A 19,342-nucleotide genomic window follows, 5' to 3' on the forward strand; every position below is an offset into this window, starting at 1 on the left:
TTGCTAAAGATAATCATTTTTGAGCACCTGCACTAGGTGATTGTGTATGTGTGGATATAATATCATTTAATCCTTACATCGACCCTGAGGTAGACATTCCTATATGTGGTAGTCCTTTGTGCTATTCACCCAACATTTCCGGCTCTCCATTTTCCGGGCACATGGTAGGAATGCACTTCCTGGCCCCCTGTGGTTGAGTCAGACCATGTCACTAGTTCTGAGCAATAAGCTGTGAACAGATATGATAATGTGTGTCGCTTCTAAGCCAGAGCACTTAATTGTTCATGTGAGGCTCTCCAGAACCTTCTTTCCCTCTCCAACAATGACCAGCAATGTTCTATAATTAGATGGTGGCTTCTCCAGTAACCATGATCCTGGAGTAAGGAGACACGGAGCAGAGTTCCCATCTGACAGACAATGAACACACAATACGAGCAAGAAATAAACCCTCAGTGTTTTAAGCCATTGGGATTTGGGGATTATGTGTTCCAGTAGGATCTATGGTTCAGACAATAACTTGCTGGAGGTCATATGGCCAGTAAATGACGGAGCCAGAATTTGAACTGAAGTCTATTTTCATCTCTTCTACTACATTAAAAATTCCTCAAGGGCAGGGCCTCTTGGGCCTCAGATTGCTGCCCTTGTTTGGGAAGATAACAGGGTCTGAAAGGATGAGAGAGCCAATGCCAAAGAGAATGAGACCACCGTGAAAAGCCCCGAGTCTCTCCTTAGTCCTCTCTTCTACTCCTAAAGATCCAAAGAGACTCTTGCCTTGGTCTCCCCTCAGAGTCAGACCCTAAAGCCTAGGAGGGAGCAACTTCTCTGTGGATCACCCGGAGCTAACAAACTGGGCCCAACCCTTCAAGAACTAAAGGTTTTACGCAGCTGCAACGCTGACGCTGTGACGCTGTGGTCACAATACAAGGACCCACTCCGAAGACCTCATCTCCTGAAGTGACTGAAAGCTCCCCGGGCACCAACCACCTTCGCTGCGGCTTCTTTCACTGATGTCACGAGTCAGTGCCCCGTGCAGACCTGAGACACACAGAGCCCTGATTTTTGTCACTCTATAAATATAAGAAAAAACAATCCACTTGCCACGATGCTAGAAAAATGTATACCTTTCCAGGGGCCCAGAGATCATGGCCCTGGACCTATGGAGAAAGACTGCAGTAACAGCTCTCTTTATTGTTTACTGGAAGAAAATAACATGGATAACAATATAAGCTTTTAGAGACAACCCATAGACAAAGCTTTGGCTGTGGTTTCAGAACAGAATGTAAACATTAGTAATTTCACATTTTAAAACAAAAAGAAAATGTATATAGCTAACAAAATGTAAAGAAGGCCAGAAAGAAAGGCAGAGGAAAGGGTAAGAGTGTCAGGATGCTCCTCTGATAAAGCGCAGTCAGGAGACACTAACGAGACTGGAAAATGCTACCCAACCCTTAGGATCCACTCTTCCTTCTCCGTGTCAGTAACAGAACCTCTGAAATGTTAGCTGAACGCACACCCGCCTCTGCTGTGTTGTGAACACGATACTGAGATTTGGCCAATGGAATATGAGTCAATGTGACATGTGATCTTTCGGGTCACCTCCTGTAAAGACAAAGCCACTTGCTCCAGACTTCCTCTCCCCCTGGGAGATGGCGACCACACACTAAGATGGAAGCTACTGGGTGAGAATGGCCGATGCCACAGGTCAGAAGCAAAGCTATTCAGCAGCCTAACCCGGGGCTACCATCGGGGAAAAAAACAGATTTCTACTTCCGGTCACTCTCCGTGGAATCTCTTTGTCACAACAGGTTGGCATGTAGCCTATCAAAAACTGACAAGCAAATATATTATTTCATGTTACAAAAGTGAACAAAGGGGAATTAAAAAATCAACAGAACAGTGAATAATGGTCGACAGAATGGAAAAGAGAGAGCAGAGGAACCCTTCTTTTTCATAACTGGATACTGTGTGAAGTTGATGAATGGAGAAGCAGTACCATGACGATATTGACTAACAGCAGGGAACCATCAGAAGGATTTAAAACATTCCTTCAGAGAGGTGAGGCGGAGACATGGGGTGGAGTTGGAGGCTGTGGCTTTTCATCTTAAGTTCCCCTGTATCAAGAACCATGTGTAAGTTTTTGATGAAAAAATAAAGCTTATACGTGCAAAAAAGATGCAGTGCCTCAGCAGACAACTTCACCTAAAGAAATACTTGCTAACGCAGGGTGACTAAATTCTATGCCTGGACTATTGACTACAGGATCGATACCTATCACTAAAAGACTATGTCTAATGAGTCGAATATGAGCCCTAAAAATATGTATCCTTAAATCATGTTTCAAATATTTTAAGTTAGAACTCTGCCACCATTCCAGGACTAGAAAGTTTTCACACTGGAAACTGCAAATAAATATTTGCTCTTGTATCAGAATTTTAGCATCCCTCCGCTCCAAACTTACTTTCTGTTGCAGAAAGTAAGAAAATTATGAAACAAAAATTCTCATGATGGTATGCATTGTGGCTTGTATCTGACACAACAGATAAAGGGGAAGTTTTATGAAAATGGACTCCTTCTAGTCCACCGAAAGGTAAATCTTAATGGCCTCTGTCAACTATCCTTTGACACCATATTGGAGTTAGGAGGTAGGAGAAGCCCTGAATGAGATCATAAAGTGAAAGAAATAAAATAGTGTGCAACATGTTCTTTCTACTTTGTCCTATAGTGGTTTCCTTTGTTAATTTTAGGTGATTAAATCATGTTTTAAAAAGAATTTGGGTATTCGACATGCACCTCAAACTATTTATCATATCCAAAACTCAATTTGTTTCTTCACCAACTTAAGCTTTCTGTATTCCTGATTCTGTAAAAAGTGCTCCCATCCACCCAACCACTAATCCTCAAACCTGGGAGTCACCCTCAGTCATTTTCTATTTTAACCATTCATATCCAATCAACACAAAGTGCTGTCAATCTTATTTCCAAGATACTGCTCAGATACCTCCTTTTCTTTCCACTTCTCATCTAGAATATAGTAACGGCCTCTTACTGGTCCTCCTGCCCCTAACCTGACTCTCCTCACCCCCCCCTCCACACTGCTGCAGAAGTGCTGTGTACTGGCTCTGACCCTGTCATAACCCCGCTTCATGTCTTCCCTGGCTCATTAGCACCTCCAGGGGAAAACTCAGCCAACTTATCCCGGCGTTCGAGCCCTATCAGGTTCGAGTCTTTTCCTCCTTATATAACCTCAGTCCCCAGCGCTCCCCGGTCCACTCCACGCCCGTGAAGTCCCTCGTCCTTCACTTCATCTCTAGTACCTCACACAGGGCCGAATCCTTAGGAGGCATTCAACAAGTATTTGTTGAATAAATAAATATTCTCTTCCGATCATAGCCAACTATTTATCCTTTCCCACATACCTTTTCTACCCTCATCATACCACCCATATACTCCACAGTATATAAGAATGAACTCTTTGTTTTTAACCTTCAAGACCCAGGTTAGATATCATCTCCTCTGGGAAACTTCCCTTCACAGCTGTTCCCCTCACCCTTCGCTCCACTCCTTCCATTAGAAAATGAATCAATTCTTCCTCTATACTGCTTCCTACTTCAGTACCTCTATTCTTATACCTATTATTGCACATTAGAATTTTAGGTTTATACATATGCCTCTCCTATAAACTCCTTGAGATCAGTCAGTAGTATTCATCTCCGTAAATAAAGGTTCAATAAATGTTTTCACAGAACTGAACTCAAGTGTCACTTCCTCTGTTTTCCCCCATCTCTGTACATAATGTCCTAGTTTCCACGGGACTGGAGTCCTATAGTGCATCTAGGCAGCGTGGTACACAGGAACGAGTCAGCTCGGTTCAAATTCTAACTCCATCACTTACCCAGCTGATAAATCTTGAGCAAATTAGCTACTTTCTCTGATCCTTACGTGCATAATATATATCATAATACTTATTTCATTAAGTTTTGGAAGGATTAAATGAGAGTTTTTGGAAGTAATTAGCAGACTGCTCAGTGAATTTTACTTTCCTTACTAAGAAGGAAAAGCAAGAGAAGGTCTGCAATGTTGTGTAAAGACAGGGAATGAAAGTGTACATATGTGTGTGTGTGTGCGTGCGTGCGTGTGTGTGTGTGTGTTGAAGGGTTTAATTAGTTTAGTTGGGGACAGGGTAAGAATGAGGTGATTGTCTAACAGATAACTCAGCTAAGATTAAGATTAATTTTTCTATTTCATCAATTACGTTTTAGTGACTGTTAAAAAATCATATGACAAAAAAGAAAAATTTCAAGTTTTGCAATCAACTGTTTCAGTCAATCACGTAGAGTGATCTAAATCTATGCATGCATGAGGCAAATGTACTAATAAAACAGGAATTTGAAAAAGTAAACTTTTGGTCAACTCTAATCTGAACATCTCAGTAGGAGTTATGAAATACTGTTGCAATTCAACTAAAACTGCTAATGTTACTCACTCTCATTCAAAGATAAAACTGTTCTAGGACTTATAACTAATTTTGCATCATGACCCTGAGAATTATCTACAGCATTAGAGGTATTGAATTTCCAGTAGTAACTTGTGACTGATACTAATTTGTCATCTGAATGCCAGTAAATTCCATTGTTCCTAGGTTCTTCCTCCACACAGAATGCTAGCAACTTTTTATATTCCATAATTACACTATTATTTGCATTCAGGTTATTCTACAAGCATTTTCCAGCCTCCTAATCATGCTTTTTTGGATTCCTCTTACCAACTAAATGTTGTTTTGCAAGGGAGGGTTAACATGTTATATAACAGTCTGTAATTCCCTCAGATAACAGGAGAGCTCAGGAAACACACATGCACATATTCTTCCGCACCAAAAAGAAACTTGAGGATAGACTCTAGCCAAATGACATATGAATCAAAATATCCTCAAGAATGATGAAGTTAAGGTACAAAAGGTAGTATGGTGGTAATCACTGAATGCAGTAGATGTTATCTTATCATTAAATGAAAAAGATAAATATAATCCTTAAAAGAGGAAACTTATAAAAATAACAATTCAACGATAATCACGTGGATCTCCAGGCCCCACTTTAGTTAATAGAGGCAGAGCAGAAAAACAAAAGAATCCAAAATTCTTCCTACAGAGAGGAGTCAAACGCTATTACATTTTGTTTTTCTAAATTTAATAACTAGATTAGTTCAGGCTCAACGATGTTTTTCAAGCACTTTTTCAAGGTCACAGAACCTAAAATATGATGTCCACTTTTCAAATCCCTATGAAAGATAAAACCAAATGAAACGCAGAAACCATATGGCAAAAGATTGAAAATCAGGGGGAAAAGATCATAAAAAGAGGATAAAACAACAGGACAAGGAGTTTCATCAAATAAGCCCATGATAACATAAAATATAAATGATTTAAATATACCTACTGAAAAATGACTTTCACAGAGTTACAAAACAAAGAAATGGCAGAGAGGGATCCAAAAAAAAGAAGCAGAGAGAAAGAGACTGCACACACACACACACATGTGCATGCACACACGTGCACAGGCACACACACCCAGACAAAGGTGGCAATACAAGTAAATGCCTTTTAAAAGGGAACTCACTCACGTTCTCCCTCCGATTCCCACCAGGTCCCATTGACATAGTGAACAGAATACAGAGGAAAATTGACACCAGCACTGGAAACCAAAATAGGATGAACCCACTTTGAAACACTTCTGCTGAAGTGCAGAGAGGACGTACTGAAGAAAAGGCCAACGCCCAACTCCTCTCAAGTGCAAACGCTGTTCCTGCAAGTTAGAGAAGGAGAATCCGGCAGATTCCCACAGGGATTCCAAACAGAAGGCCAAGGCCAGAGAGCAGGCAGCTCACAGGCACGGAGAGCCTAATAACCGGCTCAGGGTGGATCTGGTCCAACAGGGAACTCTGGCAAGCGCTCCGACACTGAGCCACGCTAAGCAGGTTCTATGGCAACGCTCGTGCCCAGCATTCCAAGGATTCGGGAAATGGCACCACGGCTGACTTTTGAAAAAGACAGGCAAATCTGGGAAACACCCTGGGAATTCTGGACGTCACTCCAATCAGAAAAAAGAAACTTCCACCCAAAGGCACCACTTCCTCCCTGTCACCACCTCAGTTCTGACGCTGCCTCCCTCCTCTCCCCCTGAGGCCACTGGAGTCTGAAAGTCCAACTACAGTAAACCTCAACTTTTCTCTTCTCCCTTTCTATCATCCTGACAGATTAAGAAAAACACACACCAACTCAGCTAGAAGGCCTCTCATTCCCCAAACTGGGCAAGCCCACGCTGCATTCATCCCTTCCTCTCTTTAACAAACAGATGCCAGGGACAAAGCAAGACACAGAGGCCAGGGGCCCTGCCACCACGAAGCCTACCTACTGGGGAGAGAGGAAGATGTCATCAACAAGTGCAGTGAGGATCACGGAGAGGCAAAGAGGGAATAAGGAAACCTGTACAACAGAGGGAATAAGGACCCTGTACAACAGAGGGAATAAGGACCCTGTACAACAGAGGGAATAAGGACCCTGTACAACAGAGGGAATAGGACCCTGTACAACAGAGGGAAGTCCTCTAGTCTGGGAGGCACGAGAAAGCCTTCCAGGAGGGAGTAACATTCAGACTAGGAATAAAGGACAAGACCGTGTTGCCCAGATCACAAATGAGGGAAGAAGTGTTCCAGACAAAGAAAAAGATGAGCAGCAGCCTTGAGATGGGGTGCGTGTGGCCCACTGAAGGTTATGAAAGGAGAGCGGGCGGCTGGAAGGGGCGAGGGGTCGGGGGAGACGATGCGGCTCACAGGCAGGCAGAAGCAACTCTTGGAAGCTATTATAAAAATTTGGAACTTCATCCTAAAAAGAAAGGGAAGTAACCGAAGGAGAGTAACATGACCAGATATGCAAATTAAGAAGATTTCCGTGACTGAAAGGTAGAAATGGATGGGGCAGCATGAGACCAGAGGCAGTGAGACTAACTAGGAAGCAATGGCAGAAATCGAGGCAAAAGACTGATATACGGCATGAGAGAGGGAAAAATATTTAGGAGGACTCCAGTTCTGGCTCAAGCAACTGGACAAATGGTAATACCATTTACTAAGCTAAGGAACAGGAGGGAGGCTTAAGCTTGGGCAAGAAAAGCTCAGCTTTTGACAAGTTGAAAGTTCTAAGACACAGCCGTCCAAGTGGAGATGATATAGAAGCAAGGGGATATATAGGACACGGCTTAGGAAACAGAACTGGGCTTACGAGTAGATTTGGGGGGAGTTAACTTTATACAGGTGGAACTGAAGCTCCGTAGTAAATAAGACTGTCTAAGAAAGTGTGTAAAATGGGAAAGGAAACGTCAGAGCCCTGAGGAACTTCAACATTCAGAGGTGAGCTGCAGGAGAAAGAACTAGCAAAGAAGACCAAGACAGAGTAGTGGCCAGAGAAGGGAGAGGTCAAGGAAAGTGTTGTCCCAGAATGACAACGATGTTGACGACGTTCCTAGCTAACATTCACTGTGAACTAACTCTGGAAGACACTGTGCTAAGTAACTCACATATATTATCTGATTTAATGATTACAACCACCTACGTGGTGGGAACAATACTACTCCCATTCTACAAGTGAAGACACTGAGGCACAGATAATTTAATTAATTTGCCTAAGATCACATATCTAATACTAACAGAGCTAGAAACCAAGAGAAAAGACTATTTCTGGGAGTGAGTAGTCAGTGTATCAAATGCCCTGAAGTCACGAAGATAAGGACAAAATTGGGTTTAATGACATGGACACCATTAGCCGCTTCAACCCAAGCAGTTTCAGGGCAATAGTATAAATGTTTCTTCTCATTTCTTAGACCCCATATTCAATCCATCAGCAAGGTCTTAGCTCTGCCACCAGCACCCTGGTACAAACCGTAATCAACTCTTATCTGAACCACTGGACTGGGCCTAAATGGTTTACCTGCTTCTACATTTGGCCCCCACAATCCATTCTCCACACAGCAGCCAAAGTATTTTTTTGTTTTTGTTTTTTTGCTGAGGAAGATTAGCCCTGAACTAACATCTCTTGCCAATCCTCCTCTTTTCACTTTCTTTTTTTTTTTTTTTTTTTGCTAAAGAAGATTAGCCCTGAGCTAACATCTGTGCTAATCTTCCTCCACTTTATATGTGGGTCACCACCACAGCATGGCTGCTGAGTGGTGTAGGTCCACACCCAGGATCCGAACCTGCAAACCCAGGCCGCCAAAGCGGAGCTCACTGAACTTAACCACTACACCACCAGGCCAGATCCCACAGTGGTTATTTTAAAATGCCAGTCAGATCTTGTCACTCCCTGCCTAAAACCCCCCAACGGCTTCCATCCCACAGAACAATATCTGACCTCCTCCCGGTCTAACAGCCCCATCAGACCTGGCCCTCCTCTTTGCCCTGGACTCTAACCATTCTCCCTCCTGCTCCACCACAAAATGGTGCTCTGTCTACAATAGGCCATGCTGGTTCCAAACTGGGAATGCAAGGCCTGGGGCTCTGGTTCACACCGCATCCCCAGAGACTGGGTGAGTCAGTGCTCCACATGCAACATGGCTCAACACCTATTTCTGGAGGGACAGGAGACAGAGACAGCAAGGATGTAAAGAGCTTGTAACTCAACCTGGTCACAGAGGACGAAGTCAGTCGAAGAGGCTTCTTGTTTGCTTTTTAAGATGAGAGAAATCTGAGAATGTTTAAATAAAGGATATTAGGAAATTATCCAAGAGCTTGGGAAAACCTGAAGACATCATAAAGTCACAGAATGTAAGAGAAAAAGTTAATCAATTAGCTACTTTAGGAAAAAATTAAAGCTATACAAGAAAGTTATGGAACAAAGGGATTTTATCTCTCTGTGCCAAAGTTTCTTGTTCTGTAATTTGAGGGGTTTGGATAAAATCAGTGGTTTCTAACCACTATCAAGAACTTCTTTTTACTTAATTATTTTCCCTCATGGCCTCCTTGGTTATTTCACACTGAAAGGAAGATCCGATTAGTAATTATATATGTCTGATTAATAAAATAATTAAATGCAACTTATTTGGGAAATCTGAGGCTAAGGAAGATTAAATGATTCATTTAAGGTCACACAAATATTTTTTAAAAGAGGATATCACTCTCTAAACATGAAGAAACTGATCCAAATTAGCACAGGAAATCAAAGGAATCAATTCCAAGCCAGAGACCTGAAGTAAAAAAACTGAAAGATTTTAGAAGGATAATGAAGAAGACATACTTTTCCCTTCTAACTAAAAAAAAAAAAAAAAGCAATAATAAATCTCAGAGAATAGAAAAAACAAAAAACCTGTATAAGAAAATCATGGTCTAACCATGAAGCAAATTAAACTGTGGCACGACTTTGACAACTGGTGTTGTACAAGAGAACGAATTTGAACATCACACTAGGGTCAGTCTTTTTTTGAATGTCATAGAAACATTTTAATACCTTAAAAAGTTAAATGGGAAAAAAAATGTAATTAAAAGAAAAGACTACATAGAAGTCAGAATAGTGTAATGATTAAGACCATGGACTCTGGAGCCAGAATGCCTAGATTCAAATCATAGTCAGACAAATTATTGAATGCTTCTGTGCCTCAGGCCCTAATCTTAAAACATGAGTTATCATGATAATATTGTACCTCCTTGAAAAAACTGCCATGAGAGTTAATAAATGTACATAGCAAATACTTAGACTAGTACCTGGGACATGATAACATCTGTATGTGAATATTTGCTATTATTATGATCACTACTATTACTATTATTATTATTATTTGATATATGGATGATAAAGCTTAAAAGCAATGGGAAAAGATACAAAGATTTGACTCCATAGGAAAACACAAGAATCCTAATGGACAAAAGTACAAGGAGCAGAGATAAATAAATAAAAAGTAGATAAACAGGGGCCAGCCCCATGGCGTAGCAGTTAAGTGCGCATGCTCTGCTTTGGCGGCCTGGTATTTGCAGGTTCGGATCCCGGGCATGGACCGACGCACCACTTGTCAAGCCATGCTGTGGTGGCGTCCCATATAAAGTAGAGGAAGATGGGCACAGATGTTAGCCCAGGGCCAGTCTTCCTCAGCAAAAAGAGGGGGATTGGCATCGGATGTTAGCTCACGGCTGATCTTCCTCACACACGCATACATACAAAAGTAGAAAAACAGATAGATAATAAAACAAATGCTAAACTTTAAAATATGAGTTACATACACCACTATGTATAACACAAACATAATGTCGTGGGGGAAAAAAGACAAGTCACGGAAGATCCACAGCAGATGATACCACAGAGTTCCAAAACATGCAAAACTAAACAACAAAATATGCAGGTAAGACTATAAAGAAAGCAAGAGTTTACCAGTTACCATTTGTGCTGTGATAATCACAAAATGCATGACTGTGGGTACCTCTGCACAGGGGACGATGTGAAGAGGGACGGGTGAAGGTCACACAGGCAGCTTCCACGTTCCATTTCTGAAGCTGAGTGGGGGTCCCCAGATTTTTAAAAATTATTCCTAGTGCCTTATATAGATGTTATATATTCTTTTTGTGTGTATGAAATATTGTATCCTAAAAAAGGGCAAAAACTTACTAATATATTTTAAAGTCAAGAAAAGATACTTTTTTAACCTATCAAATTATCGGGGATTTTTTCTTTAAAGTTCAACAGCGAAGATTTTCGTCTCTAATGATAAGACCAAATTAACTAGCTTAAGAGTTAAACATACTTCTAATAGGGTCAAAGGCAAATTCTACTGGCAGCATACTCTGATGAAAGAGGACTTTACCCTCTGAGATAGATCATCCAGTCTAAATCAGCAATTCTTAGCTGTACACTTAGAACAACCAACACAATATCTAGTGCTTAATGCCATTACTTCAGATGGGATAGGTAAAATGATGCTTCTAATACACTGTAACCCATCCTCTAAATACATACTAAATCTTTAACAGGATTCTATAACTTTGCTTGTGGATCAAATTACTTACTGAGCACGCTAGGCTACAAAGTTCGCACATAAGATCTTAGTCACTGGAATAACATTTATGTTTAGTTCCACAAAACAGACAACTTGAACCAAATGTAACAAGAGAAGACATAATTTTGTATAATTTATTAATCATGTTATTTCCATTAAAAACTATGAAAGCTACATGGAGACTTTTAGACTACTAATAGATTACAGAATCTTTAAGCAAAAGCAACATCAGGTATTATCCAGGCCAACTCACTCATTTTGCAGATGTGAACACTGAGGCACGGGGAGCTTCAATGCCCCAGGCAAGAACAGGACTAGGAAAACCCATTCTCCAATTCGCTACCCAACGCTCTTCTCGTCGCACTACACTGACTCCCCTGCAACGCGAACATCTACACAAGGATGCAAATATGCTAATGAATCTGCAGTTTTCAACTGGCTCTGCACACAGGGAAACATCCTCTGCCTTCAACCCACCCTCCTCCAGGCGCCCCAAGGCAGTTTGACGGGAAGGCATATTCACTCGCCCCGAAACCAGGAGCAAGGACTACCGTGCACGCACGTTTTCTGTCTCGCTCTCAACTGCTGTGAGAGCAGAGGTCCAGGAGAGCTTGCGGCCCCTCAGCCTCGGTCCTGTCGCATCTCCTGGCCTGTGTCCTGGGAGATGCGGCCCTACCTTTCCCCAGTTACACACCAAGGATAACCTAAGGTAAAATAAGTGCCACCTACAACAGTCACTAGAGATCTCTCCAGTCCCTACCAGGCCCCGATTCTCTGAGAACCAAACTCTCTAACAAAAGAAATCAAAGTACAAACGTAAAATTACAAAGTACAAATGACAAAATTAAAAAGTACAAACGTAAAAACACGAGGGCCATCCTGATTTTTTTTTAAAGACTCATGTATCACAGGCTTATTTCAATATTGCCTTAAGTTTAACATCTATATTAAAGGGTTGGTTGATTGATTTTTTTTTCGCCTTTAAATAAAATAACTGACCCAAGAAACCACAAAGATTCATTGTGTAATTTGTAATAATAGGAGACAGTTATGTCACAGCCATAACAGAGACTGCTGTCAGTACGTACTTGTATGCAAACCATCTACTAAATTTCAGTCTTTAAAACAGCACTATAGCCCTAAGAATGATGCTCATATACCTGAAAATATAATGTTTTTAAAGTATCCGTATACTAATCCCTGAGACTGTTTAACAGCCTAGTCTTGGCATAAAGCGCATTGCCTGGCACAAACAGGCAACTGCTGTGGTAAGAGGATGTTGAGAAGTTTTCCTGCCATTCCAAAATTTCAGCTATGACTCAAATTTTCAAACAAAGGCCTCCCCCACATTTTAAAGGGAGACGACAAAGAGCCGGTGCAAGTTGAGACCAGAACCTCCCTGAGAGAACCCACAAGGCAAGTAATCAAGTGTTGTCTATAGACTGCAAGTCATAATTTCCACATCTGTGTACTTTCCAACATACGAGAATGCTTTTATATTTTAAAAAACTCATTTCAAATTTTTAGAGTGGCTTTTTGCTGTTACATATTTTCTCAGTCAACAGTTACTAAAAGCACAACTATTAGCATATGGGAGGGTCACTTTTCCTAACTGAGTTAGAAACCACTCTTAATACTATGTCCTGAACATAAATAGGTCACTCTAGACAAATGTTCTGAACAATGTACTATTGTTAGAAACTTAGAATCAGGATCTACCGTTGATCAGGAAGCTAGGCCCTGAGAACACATTTCTGACACCAGCGTTCCCATTCCTTCTGTATTTCACCTGTCGTCATGTCCACGTTTCACACACCTCTATACTCTGTGCAAACAAAGCCCCTCAATGAACCAAACTCCCTCCACTTTCCTTCAGGAAGTCAGGTATCAAGAAATTGTTTCCAAATCAGCACCCAGCTGGGGAACCCAAGCATACAAATGCCAGGTAACAACGCTGCTCCAGGCGACCACGGCCAGGTGTCGGAGGTCAGAGCACCGTGGCCGGGGGATCAACTCAAGTGTTCAAGAACCTTGCAGGTGACACTTGAAGGGATCAGAGAAGCAAGGTATTCTGTAAGAAAGGGGGACAGGGGGCAGCCCGGTGGCATAGTGCTTAAGCTCGCACGCTCTGCTTCGGCAGCCTGGGGTTCGCAGGTTTGGATCCCAGGTGTGGATCTACACACTGCTCACCAAGCCATGCTGTGGTGGCATACCACATACAAAAAGTAGAGGAAGATGGGCACGGATGTTAGCTCAGGGACAATCTTCCTCAAGCAAAAAGAGGAGGATTGGCAGCGGATGTTAGCTCGGGGCTGATCTTCCTCACCAAAAAAAAAAAAAAAATGAAGGACGGATGTGATTGATCATGAATTTTTTTATTCTAGATTAGGAAATTGTCAACAATTATTTATGGATAAGAACCTGACCACAGCAATAAAAAGTGACTATAAAGGACAAAAAAAAAGCCAAAGAGTATTCCATCTGGGGGGAATCGTATCTGCCTCACATTCTTGGGGAAGGTAAAGGGAGGAAGGAGGAGGAGACAGCACAGTGTGTATTCAAGGCCAGCTGAACAACTTGCAGGAAGCCCAGAGTTCAGAGCAAGGCAAGGCTTGATGATGACCAAGACATTTAAGGAGTTAGTCCTTTATCTTAAGAAGATAGGAAGCCTCCAAAGGAGGTTAAGCAATGGTGCAGTCAGGAAGGTCATCTGGCTGCAGTATCCTCTGCTCAACGTTCCCACGCACTATTCATGGAGGGAGTAAATGAGACGTCCCCGAAACTAGGGAAGCTCGTGGACGGAACGCCATGCACTGGGCATCTCTCAAAGCCAGAGCAAACCACACCTCATTCACAACGCTTCCCCTGGGCCCTCCCTCTTACTCCAGTCAACAGATGTGTTCTCCTCCCCTCTGTTTGTAACCTTCCTTACTTGTACATGTTTTATCTCCAGCCCCAATCTCTCCAAGTTACAGTTCTGTATTTCTGCCTCTACTCACATCTCCACATGAATGTTCTACCAGCACCTCAAATGTAACAGACATAAAACAAAATTTATTTTTTAGTCCCACCCACAAACCTGCTCTGAGTTCACACTCTCTCTCAATGGCCCAGGCTTAACATCTTACCATCATCTTTTGTCTATCCCTTTCTTGCCTCACATCCAGTTAATCGTTTATTTCCGTCCAGTCTACCTCAGCAACACTTCTCCAGTCCCGCTGGGCAGGTCTTCATTCTCTAAGAAAAACCCTTATCACCCTTCTTCATTGATCCAATGGTTTCTTTCCCAATTTAATACATCCTCTGAATTATTAGACAATATATCCTATAATTCAACTCTGATTATGACATTTTGAGGACCCCAAAACCTTCAATCTCATAGCTTGCCAACCCAGTCCAAATTTCCTAACCTAGCATTAAAAGTCTTCCAAGTTCTAGGCCAAGCCTAATTGTCTATCTTTATACTTGATCTTCCCACTATTCTCCTTCATGTAGACTCCAACTGTTTTTCTACACCTGCCCTCTCTACTTAATCTCGGAAACACTGGGTGCTCAACAAAAACTGATTTCCTTCCACGTGACTTTGCTATACTCTCCTCCCCCATGGCATCTCAGTTTATAGGAAAATGTCCTACCATTCTATATATTCTATCCTCACACAGGAAATGAGAATATTCACAGAAAAGCCTGTGAAATCTAGAAAACAGATAAGGACTGAGAAAGAAGAGCCGCGTGACTGAGCTCCAGTGTCAAAAGAAGAAGGTGGCTTGAAGCAGGATGCCCTAAGAGCATTTGGAAAAGTTGGAAACATTATATCTGGGACAATGGATGCTAACAGCCTATCCGAACTCTCCTAAATGATTCATTGGTCTAATGGAACTTAGAGTCTAGTGAAGAAGATGACTACATATGGTCTTTACAGTGCAAGATGGTAAAATCGTGCTCCCATTGAGGTACAAAATGTCTTAGATGCATAAGGAAATGACCAATTCTAAGAGATGAAGAAAGCTTCACATAATACTATGCAACGGAGGCCTTAAGGACTTCAACAGGTTATGAGAGAAAAGTATTCCAGGCAGCAGAAATGGTCTAAAGGGAGGGCAGGGTGGAAAATGCTAGACATGTGTGAAAATGTGAAAATAACTGATGACCTCTTGGTCCCTAAACTATTACTCTCTTGAATGCCTCTAATTATCATTTAAGTAGTTTTAATGAATGTACCCGTAACAGATATTTGAGCTCAGCATCTCAATTCAGTGAATTCCTGAAAATACGCAGATGATTATCTGCAGGACGGATTAGTTGTTATTAAACAGGGTTTTCACAAGTCAGTTGGATCCAGGGCTCCATTATAATTCCTGAATGTGGTGCTACACTCAGGGCTTCCTCTTCAGCCTTCCTGCAGCAGTACCAAGGAACCGCTCTCACATCCTGGGAGCCCACTGAAGGTGTCACACCCTTTCACACACACATTGCAGCAAAAGAAAATTATACATTTTAAGGATGAATGACCCCATAACACAAAATGTAAAAATGCAAAATCAAACCATGTAAACGTCTGCACTCCACACGACAAGGAACTCTAGAATTAGAAGAGACCTTGGGAAAATCTAGATCAACCATGTGACCCCAACTTTGTCTATCAGGTTCTTTCTCTGAGGAATTTAGGATCAAGGTTCAATGATCTAGTCTCTTCCGGGGCTTGGGACCAAGGGACATGTAAATATTCGGGAGCTGCTGAGCAGCCACATTCAATCCTGAACACAGGAAAGCAGAAAAAAATGGTCAGCAAAGAGAGAACAATGAAGCAAAGAAAGGCAAAAACTAGAGTCAGGAAAAGTTCCAGGTTTTCCAGTCCCTGGTCCCTAATAACGTCTGTCTGCATTTGCCTTCCATCAAATTCCTTTCTTTCTTTTTCCTAAAACTAGTTCAAGTTCATTTCTGTTACTTGCAACAGAAGCTTAAATGAGGCAAAAACCAAAATCCTCCATAAAGTCAATTGATTTATTACTGGTCTATCTTTTCTATACTTTTTTTTGTCTTTATTTGTATTTCCTTAAAAGCCATAAACATGACTTTCCAAAGCCAAATTATCCTCCAAAGCTAAATTAATTCTGAATAAACCAGACGGGTAGGTCCAATTCAGTCTCCTCGGAGGTATGATCAAAAGGTGATAATCCACTACAGGGCATTTCACCTGGAATGCCCCCAAATAACCAGTCCCAGGGCTCCCAACCACAGAAAGGTTTGGGTGCTCTCCAGTGATGCCCCTAACCCGGAACCAAATTCCAAAACTGAATACCATCTCAGGGCCTGGGCTTAACTATCCCCAAAGAGCAGTTAGGCATTTACCCTATGACATTACCAGCCCTTTCTGCTATTAGATGAGGGGAAGAAAGTAACAGAAACTTAATATCACAGAACGCTGCCCAGGTGTGGACACCTGTGTGCATGTGCAAGATGTTCCTGAGGCAGATCCAGGCCCCCAAACCTGGATCCACACCCATCAGATCTGACTACAAGGAGACCAGTTTAACACATATAGCAAGTCAGAGCTGACAGTCAGAAGTTTGAACCAACGTAGTAGGTGGCTCTGCAGGGTGATATAAACTAAAACAATAAGATCCTGGAGTTAGAAGAGACCCATGGAGACTGTGTTCAACTTCATCATTTTGCAGAGAAGGAAGCTAAACATCTGAACTAAATTCATCAACCAAATGCCTAACTCTAATAAGTAACACAGGTTGAGACAAAATCAAAGGGACTGTGACCAGATTATGATAGAACCAAAATAGCATTATTTCCTAAAGTTGCTCTTTAATGGTTGAAAATTTATTTTTAATTAAAAAAGGATAAATGCATTAGAAAAATCTTTGAAAACTACTCGGGATATTTTTTGGATATTCTTGGTACTTGAGGTGAGCAAAACAGTAAATATTTCTGACCTAATGGGTTAACATTTTAGTTAAGATATTAAAACAAGCACCTTTAAAAGCCAAAAAACCATGTGTTGACTCAAAACCTAAATGATGTCGTATACTTGCAACCTTGGCAGACAGGCAGCTCACGCACTGTGACAAAGTTCTAAATGGCACGGAGCTACTTATTTTAATATAAAAAAATTCTAGATATTCACATAGGGCCCTAATAGAAGTCACCAGAAATTAGACTCACATGTCGGCTGGAACCAAAATTAAAAGAATAAACGTTTAAACGGTCCAAATATAAACTTGGTGTTCAAAATTGCTGGCAAGGGGCCACAGTACCGTGGATTTTGGTCTTAAGGGCTGTTTTGCCACAAGTATTAGGTAAGTCAACACATCACTGAGGAAAAATAAAAAAACATACATATATTCCCTGGCAGAACAATCCACTCTTTATCGTGAAGCACAGTATTTTTTTTAGATCATTGATAAAATATTAAGTTAGAACCTGTTGTGTTTCCCAAGAGAAGCGCCAGTCAAGTTACTCCCAAAATACGAATCCATAAAAAGCAGGTCTTTTAAAAAAGCAATATTAACCAGAAGCAAACATGAAACTGATATCATTACTTCATGTTTATACACTGCACATTTACCTAAGCTAAATATTTTTTAAAATCTCCCAGTAATCTGAATTGACAATTTTAATAAGTTACATGAATCCCGAAGATTTTTTTATAGACAAAACTATCTTTTAAAATCTATTTTGCCACCAGTGCTGCAAAGGGAACTATGAAGAGACAGACTGGAGGGTAATGAAGACAATCTATGCTTAACACACTCAGCTTCCCGCTAATTTGTCAGTCCTAGCAGTTGGCCACATCTTATTGTGACAATTTAGTCTATTGGTGGCAAAAACAAAAGCTCACTAAAATTTCCTAAGAAATCTCAACTCTGAGGAATTACAACTTCTGTTCTTCCATTCCAGATTAAATTAAAAACTGCGAAGCTCTGATGACTCGTTAGATACTCGTCGCAAATATAAAAGTTCACACTAGTTCACATTTACCTTAAACTCTATATTTGTACTTTCAAATACTTTTTATAACCTTAGGTAAAAAAATTCCCCACCGATATTTTCCACATGATTTAAAGAAAATTATCTTTCAAATCATCCTGTTAAGACTTCAAAATTCCCACACTGGTGGCTTACGGTCCTAAACCAAATAAGGCAGGAAGGGCACCTTTCCTTCAGACAGTTTGACTTGAAACAGTCCAGGGTAAAACTTAAAAACCGACTTGGATGCTTTTTTCCGCTTAAAAACAACACAAAACCGGTACCTGGCACACTCGCGGTTCTGCGCGCTCTGGGCCTATTACACGCCGGCCGGGCCGCGGGAGCCCGACCCGGGCGGGGGAGGCGGCGGCGGGGGGCCGTGCGCTCGGGTGCGCCGCCTCCGGGTGCGCCTCCGGGAGCGCCCCGCGCGTCCCCGGCGCTGTCCCCGCGCCCACAGCCCTCCGGGACGCGCGGAGGGCGCGGGCCTGGCGGGCGATGCCCAGGGCCGGGCCCGTTATCCGAGCGGCCCCCCGGCGGCCGACCTGCGCGGGCGGGGGCTCGGGGTGGCCCCGCCGCGGGCCCCGCGCCCTCCGCGCCGCGCGGCGCCCCCCGCCCGCCCCGCCAGGCCCCTCCCTCGGGGCCCGCGATGCCTCCCGGGGCTCAGGTTCCTCCGGGGCGGGATAAGGTGTCAGCCCGGCGGCCAGGCGCTTCCGTCGGCGGGGGCGAAGCCAGCGACCGCTGCGCGCCCCTCCTGGGCCCGGAAAGGGGTGTCCCCGCAGCAGGCTGGAGGGGGCGCAGCGGCGCGCGGGGCATCGGGGTCGCGGTCACCCTCGACCTGGCAGGGCGGGCGGGCGGGCGCCCAAACTTACCCGGGTGCGCGGCTCCCCGCGCCGCGGCCAGGCAGAGGCAGAGGCCGAGGCCGAGGCCGAGCGAGAGGGGGCGCGGGGGGCTCCGCCGCGGGCTCATGGAGGGCCGGGGCGCCGCCGCTGTCCGAGCCGCTCCTCCCTCCCTCCCGGCTCGGGCGACGGACGGGGCGGCGGGAGGCATGACGGGAAATTCCTGGGCACGGGCAGCCGAGTCCAAATATGAGCAAAGGAGCCGAGCGAGGGAGGACCGCGCAGCGCCCGCCGCGGACGGGGCCGGCTGCCCGGGTCGGGGCCGCCAGCTCCCCCTCCTCCGCACCCTCCTCCGCAGCCTCCTCCGCAGCCGCCCCAGGGCCGCCGCCGCCGCGCGCCGCCCGGAGCTGCGGTCCCTCTGCCGCGGGGCGTCGCTCCAGTGTCGGGCCCCCAGAGCAGAGCCGAGCATCCCACCCACGGGTCCCACCTGAGACCCCCGAAGGG

The 19,342-nt window shown here is 43.4% G+C and overlaps 1 protein-coding gene across 1 annotated transcript in view; it reads right to left on the minus strand.

Annotated features, from left to right (window-relative positions):
• MSRB3 (methionine sulfoxide reductase B3) overlaps nt 1-19,077 on the minus strand; it is a 164,491-nt gene extending 145,414 nt beyond the window's left edge. The window contains exon 1 of the mRNA XM_004429371.3: nt 18,872-19,077. The gene's annotated coding sequence lies outside the window, so the exon portion shown is untranslated. The remainder of the gene's footprint in view (nt 1-18,871) is intronic.
• Nucleotides 19,078-19,342: the final 265 nt, after the last annotated feature.

This window comes from Ceratotherium simum, chromosome 17 (genome assembly GCF_057802395.1).
Source record: "Ceratotherium simum simum isolate JZ-2026a chromosome 17, ASM5780239v1, whole genome shotgun sequence".
In the NCBI taxonomy this organism is placed as follows: Eukaryota; Metazoa; Chordata; class Mammalia; order Perissodactyla; family Rhinocerotidae; genus Ceratotherium; species Ceratotherium simum.